Source organism: Crinia signifera, chromosome 5 (genome assembly GCF_055691185.1).
Source record: "Crinia signifera chromosome 5, ASM5569118v1, whole genome shotgun sequence".
In the NCBI taxonomy this organism is placed as follows: domain Eukaryota; kingdom Metazoa; phylum Chordata; class Amphibia; order Anura; family Myobatrachidae; genus Crinia; species Crinia signifera.
Genome location: NC_139221.1, coordinates 260,441,562 through 260,449,208, shown reverse-complemented (window position 1 = coordinate 260,449,208; position 7,647 = coordinate 260,441,562). Strand labels below are relative to the sequence as shown.

The following is a 7,647-nucleotide window of genomic DNA, read 5'->3' as shown; positions in this document are numbered from 1 at the left end:
TAGCCCATTTAACATTGATTCCTATGTGAAAATCGCGGGCATTGAGGCATTGAATGCAAAATCGCGGTCAATCAGGCTTTTTAACATTGTTCCCTATGGGAAAATCGCGGTGATCGCGGGCATCGCGTCGCGGCCGTTTATGTACTGCCCGCGATGTCGCGATCACCGCGATGGGCGCCGTTCTAGGTAAAGAGTACCAATCTTTCTTATAATGTAATCCAGGCATTTCCAAACTATGACCCTCCAGCAAGTCCCAGCATGCCTTGCCACAGATTTGCTATTAGGGAATGCTAAAACTATGGCAAGGCATGCTGGGATGTGTAGTTTCACAACAGCTCGAGGGCCACAGTTTGGAGACGCCGTAATCACCATATTAAAACATCTCCACAAATTCTCTGTCCAAAAAAATATATCACAGGAATGCCATAGAAAAATGTATGTACACATTTATGCTTCCAAAATCTCCTATATATTTGGCTACATCTGTCACTCAAAGTGGGTGTCTGTGTCTATAACGCTCTGTTCCTGGACTTTCCTCTTAATGTGTGATTGCCTTCATCTGTGCTGAACACCTTTCTGAGAAATTAACCTGTTTAAAACAGGTGATGGCAATCATACATTAAGGGGAAGTCTAGAAACAGAGCAATGTGTCCCTCCTGGAGAGGGTCATGTTGGGAGGTATGTGACAGAGAACCAGCCCAGTGAGCCCACAGACAGTGCCAGACACCCACTGCCTTCCCATGTTGCCCAGCACTGCTACTCCACAGCCACCAGGTGAGCGCCCCCCTCCCGCGATTTGCGGCAAAACTTCCCCCCCCCCGCGCGCCCCCCCCTCCCGTGATTCGCGGCAAAAACACCCGCTCCCCCGCGACCCCCCCTACCGCGATTCGCAGCAAAAACACCCCCGCGACCCCCCCTCCCGCGATTCGCTGCAAAAAGAACCCCCCCACGACCCCTCCCGCAATTCGCGGCATAACCACCACCCCGCGACCCCCCCTCCCGCGAATCGCGGCAAACCCTCCCCCGTGACACACCCCCCCCGATTCGCGGAAAAAACACCCCCCCCGCGACCTCCCTCCCGCGATTCGCGGCAAAAAGAACCCCCCCGCGACCCCCCCTTGCACGATTGGCGGCACCCCCCCTGCGACCCCCCTCCCGCGATTCGAGGCACCCCCCCTCCCCCGCAATACGCAGCAGCCCCAGGATTAAATGGCACATGCAAAACACTGACATGGCTATGGTCGACAATGAAAAAGGTTGACATGAGTTTTTGAAGATTTATTTTTAATTTTTTTAATTTTTTCATATTCATTGTCATGTGTCAACATGGACACCAATGAAGTGGCACACTTATGTCAACATTTACATGTGTTGACCTTTCTGTGTTGATTTTTTCTTGTGGCGATTCGCGTCACACCCCCCCGCAACCCCCCCTCCCGCGATTCGCGGCACCCCCCGTGACCCCCCACCTCCCGCAATTCGCGGCAACCCCCCACCGGAACCCCTGTGAACCCCGCCCTCCCGCGATTCGCGGCACCCACCCCCGCGACCCCCCCTCCCGCAATTCGCGGCACCCCCCCGTGATTCGCGGCAGCTCCAGAATTAAATTGCACATGGAAAACACTGACATGGCTATGGTCGACAATGAAAAAGGTTGACATGAGTTTTTGAAGTTTTTTTGTCATTTTTTGAATATTTTCATATTCATTCTCATGTGTCGACATGGACACCAATGAAGTGCCACACTTATGTCAACATTTACATGTGTTGACCTTTCTGTGTTGATTTTTTCTTGTGGCGATTTGCGTCACACCCCCCCACAACCCCCACTCCCGCGATTCACGGCACACACACACACACCTCCCCCGCGATTCTCGGCACCCCACCCCGTGACCCCCCCTCCCGTGATTCACGGCACACCCCCGCGTCCCCCCCTCCCATGATTCGCCGCAACCCCCGCCCCGTAACCCCCCCCACCCGCGATTCGCGGCACCCACCCCCGCGACCCCCCCTCCCGCAATTCGCGGCACCCCCCCGCGATTCGCGGCAGCTCCAGAATTAAATTGCACATGGAAAACACTGACATGGCTATGGTCGACAATGAAAAAGGTTGACATGAGTTTTTGAAGTTTTTTTTTCATTTTTTTTAATGTTTTCATATTCATTCTCATGTGTCGACATGGACACCAATGAAGTGCCACACTTATGTCAACATTTACATGTGTTGACCTTTCTGATTTTTTTCTTGTGGCGATTCGCGTCACACCCCCCACCCCCCCCCGCAACCCCCACTCCCGCGATTCACGGCACACACACACACCCCCCGCGATTCTCGGCACCCCACCCCATGACCCCCCCTCCCGTGATTCACGGCATACCCCCCGCGACCCCCCCTACCATGATTCGCCGCAACCCCCGCCCCCGTAACCCCCCTCCCGCGATTTGCGGCAACCCACCCCTCGACCCCCCTCCCGCGATTCTCTGCAATCCCTCCACTCCCGCGATTCGCAGCATCCACCCCCCCACAACCCCCCCTCCTGCAATTCGCGGCACCCCCCGCAACCCCCCCTCCTGCAATTCGCGGCCCCCTTTGTGACCCCCCCTCCCGCGATTCGCGGACACCTAAGTTGCAATACAGGGCATCTTTCATACAATTCTAACCATATTTCTCATATACAAACATTCACAAATTAAGGGGGCGCAGCCCCTTACGACGGTGTGAAGAGCGCCCATAGGGCGCGATGAATCACCTAGTGTTCTAATAACCAAATTACATAAATGGATTATTCCGATGTTATTTGTTTTAATTTATTATGCCTTTTTATTGGCAAATTTGTTATCACCTTGGATAGATTGCATATTGGAAAAGCCTTAAATTATTTCATTATGTGTGCAGAAAGAACAATTTTCTGTTGATGTATTAAATTATGTTTGTCAAACAAGAACAGATTTAAAATGGACGATGGCTGGCTGGATAACTCAGCGTGAGGTTTCCCAAGTATACAGCGTGTGGTTGAATCTCTTCCAACACAGCATTTTCACAGATGGCTCAGTACTAATGCTTCTCACAGTACTATACTTCTGAATTACAAGCTCAGCTAAAACAGCCCTATTGAACTTGATGATCAGCTAACTAAAGTTTTCCATAAATTATGTCTTATGAAATAAAAAAAAATTAGCCTGTTTATTAAAAACTACAATAAAACTCCTAATTTACTGTTTTCAGGGGACGTGGAATAAAAATGCTGTAGATTTCAATAAAGTAAATTGCAGGAAAATGAATTCAATGTTTTATTTCTCAAATTGAGGCAGATGTATCAAGCCTTAACAAGAGATAAATTTAAGGGTGATAAAGAGAGATAAACGTCCAGCCAATCACATCGTAACAACCATGTTACAGGCTGTGTTTGAAAAAAGTCAGTAAGGAGCTGATTGGCTGGACGTTTATCTCTCTTTATCACCCTTCTCTTGTTAAGGCTTAATACCCCTGCCACTATGACCTTATATGAAGTTATGAACACAACATTTCTGTAATTGTTTAGATGGTCTCAGAAATCAATAGACTGTTTTTCTAACATCATATTAAAGCACATTATACTACTGTAGCAATTACTGTACATATGTACCCATATGTACCCCAGGTGGCTAATGTGGCCACATATTATTTAGGTGTAAGATGGTACCTTACAGCTGGACTGCAGCTCAAGCTCAAGATCTTTCTTTTTTGACAACAACTCTATGGCCAAAATTTACTAAGCTGGCCGATCACAGATAAGCCACTGTAAGAATTGGTAGGAATGTCTTCGGCCGCGTTCGACTGTATGACTTCCGGGGGGGGGGGGGGGGCAGGGGGTGGTTGCACACTCGTGGAGCTTCCAGCTCCCATCCCCCGGAGCCCCCATCCCCGACCCCCCCAGAGAAGGAGGAGAAGCAGAGAAGGGGCGAGAAGGAGCTCCAGAGAGAGCAGCAGGTGGCGAGGTCGGGAGGACAAAGGAGGTTCCCGGTGCAGGACACGGCTGTGGCCTCCGGCAAAGGACGAGGCCATGTTGGCATGCTGTTCCCCCCCATTGGCCCGGAGGACCGAAGACAGAGGAAGGTAAGACGACAGAGGGAAGTGGATAGTCCCCCAGCCAAGGCCGCGGTCTCGTCCTCCAGCGGCATGGTACGGCTCCTCCCTCTTCTCCTGCATCCAGCTACAGGAAGGCCACGAACACACAACGTGCCCTGAGAGGGAGCAGAGGTTTGGCTCCTGCATCGGACCAGAAACGGTGGACTAAACCCCAATCCTGGCCCCCGAACACACAGCTTAACTGACTCTTTTTGACTGCCCTCCACCCCAGCTGCAGCTCCAGCCAGGGCCCTGACACACTGCCCGCCCTACAGCCTTACGATCCATCCTATTGTGGGCTGTAAAGATGGCCTGTTGAGCCCCTCTGCTGCTGTGAGCAGCATGGTCAAGATGGCGCCGCAAATGGCTGCCTAGGAACTGTGCAGTCAGCCATATGTACCCCCGTGTCTCCCCTGTCTCGTGCATTGCACAGCAATCTACTGTATATCTGTACTGTCTCTGCTTATATTGTTACCTACCTGGCTGCTGCAATGACCAGAGGCACCGCAGATGGCTGCCTAGGCGCTGTGCTGCCCAGCAAATATGTTTCCTGTGTCTCCCCTGTACATGTATATCACCCTTCCCAGGGCACATCTAGCGGATTCGGTATGAAATCCCGCCGGTCAAAATTCCGACATGGTCAAAATCCCGAATGGGTCAAAATACCGAGAAGGACAAAATCCCGACAAGGACAAAATCCCGACATTTAAAATCCCGACAAGGACAAAATCCCGACATTTAAAATCCCGACAAGGTCAAAATACCGACATATAGAATGTATAGGTGAAAGTCAACCGAAACTCATGTTGACTGTTTCACCTGTACATTCTATATGTCAGTATTTTGACCTTGTCGGGATTTCGTCCTTGTCGGTATTTTCACCCATTCGGGATTTTGACCGTCAGTATTTGACTGCATCCCCATCTAGCATATACCTGTATGTGTTATGTATATCTGTACTGTCACTGTATAATTTTTGCGTGAACAAGTGTGTGTAGATCCGCACAGACTAAATAGATAATTTATTAAGTTATGCAACCAACTTATAGAAACTACTTACAGAGAAAAATTATTTGTAGTTGTAGGGTTGGCGGTGCGCCCTGCGTTTAGATTCAATGCTAATACACTGGGGTTTTGGTCAGAAAGAAAAAACGCTTTTTGGGCGCACTCCTTTTTAAATTTGATTAGATGATTATTTTAAAACATAGCTTTTATTAAAGACTTTTGTTAAAATAGATGGCACATTGAGATAAAGAAATTGATTATTTTGGATTTAGTATGTGGTGTGATCCTTAAACTATAATTGTTAAGGAACAAATTATTATATCACATGTTAATTTGTCATTTGTGCACTGTATTCTCAAAGGTACGATTACCAGTGATTATAGGCAGAAAAATGATTCAGTTCCCCTTAGGAATTGGCGTAGTCTTGTGCTGGAATTGCACAGTAGGTATACCAGGGTGGTTACCATACAAAAAGGCCTCGAACATAAATGGTCTCCATACAGAAGCTCAATCTGGCAGTCATATACACAGCATGTTATTGAAGTAGCGATTCACCTCCCTTATATTTATATTGCCACACCTGGTCTTCCCCAGGGGCAGGGGCGTAACTATAGCACCGCAGCCCCCGCGACCGCGGGGGGGCGCTATGCATGTGCGGGCGCCGGGGGCTGCAGTGCTATAGTTACGTTACACCCCGCCGCCCGCCGCACCATCCCCAGTCTTTACCTGTGCAGGTGGGGGGGACGCTGCGAGGCGGCTGGGGGGACGGACGCTGCGGGGGACACAGCTGCGGCAATTACTTACAGCTGAGCCGGGCAGGGGGAGCCGGGAGCTGTCTGTACTGAAGAAGAAAAAAAAGCTCATACAATGAATGGGCAGCCTGTGATTGGCTGCTGAGCGCTCTCTCAGCCAATTGCTGACTGGCTGAGAGAGCGCTCAGCCAATCACAGGCTGCCAATTCATTGTATGGGCTTTTTTTTTTCTCCTTACGTACTGACAGTGACAGCTCCCGGCTCCCCCTGCCTGGCTCAGCTGTAAGTAATTGCCGCCTCTGTGTCCCCCGCAGCGTCCGTCCCCTCAGCCGCCTCGCAGCGTCCCCCCCCACCTGCATTGACGGCTACCTGGGGGAGCGGCAGGCGGGGGGGGGAGCGGCAGGCGGGGGGGGCGGCGGGCGGAGGGGCGGGTAAATGTGGCTGGAGCTACCGTGGGTCTGATACTAGCTACCGTGGGTCTGATACTGGACATTCGGGCACAGTGTGTCAACACACACTGTGTCAACTAATGTAACTGAGTGTCCACTTTACTTGCAGCCAGCAATTGTGATTCTGTACCGATGGTACCCTTAACTATACAAATGTGCAGCTAACAAACAACCCTGTGCCAACACTGAGTGTGTTAAAAATCAAACAGAGTGTCCTTTGTCCACAGCGATCAAGCAACTTTGTATCAATCACGTCTAAATCATATGTTACTCTACCAATCTGCATCTGGAGCAATTAATCCAAGTACTGACTTTCACATTACCCACACAGGTGGATCTTACTGTGTCAACTAATGCAGCCTGTGTAGACCTTACCATCTTAGGCTCACAGTCCGACAAATATCAATGATCTGTCCAATCGATTGTGCAACAGTGTGCATATACTGGCCCATCCAGCCACAGCTTGCTATTATTTCTACAGGCTTTTCCACACTTAACCTGTTATAATTTGCATTGACACACCTGGGTGAGAGTATTTATATATATATTTTTGTGACCGTGCTTGTCTCATTGATTCATTATCATATAAATTTTTTTTGCATGATCTACTGTGCCATATGACAGCTGTAAGCTTCTAATTGTTTCTAACGCATAACCCATATTGAGATATATATTTTGGCTCTCCCATCTACAGTGTGCCATATCTTTGAAACGCAGATATATATTGATATATACTCTTTGTGATTTTTATATATATACACACCCTTTGTGACTTTGATCGGTTGTGCTCAGATAGTTTGCCCCTCCCAAAGCCACTGGTTCAAGCCTGTTGCGCCAACTCTATCTGCAGCCCAACAGCCCAGATAGATTGAAGTACACCGAATTAACCCTGAGATATTGCCACCATACCCCGCTGGACTGCCCAAACCCTCTCCGAACTTGGAAGCCAAGCAGTGGAGGGCCAGGACAGTACCCAGGTGGGAGACCCCTGGGGAAGACCAGGTGTGGCAATATAAATATAAGGGAGGTGAATCGCTACTTCAATAACATGCTGTGTATATGACTGCCAGATTGAGCTTCTGTATGGAGACCATTTATGTTCGAGGCCTTTTTGTATGGTAACCACCCTGGTATACCTACTGTGCAATTCCAGCACAAGACTACGCCAATTCCTAAGGGGAACTGAATCATTTTTCTGCCTATAATCACTGGTAATCGTACCTTTGAGAATACAGTGCACAAATGACAAATTAACGTGTGATATAATAATTTTTTCCTTAACAATTATAGTTTAAGGATCACACCACATACTAAATCCAAAATAATCAATTTC

General features: G+C 49.0%; 1 pseudogene; it reads left to right on the top strand.

Moving 5' to 3' along the window:
• Positions 1-7,209: 7,209 nt before the first annotated feature.
• Positions 7,210-7,328, top strand: LOC146005939 (5S ribosomal RNA; annotated as a pseudogene).
• Positions 7,329-7,647: the final 319 nt, after the last annotated feature.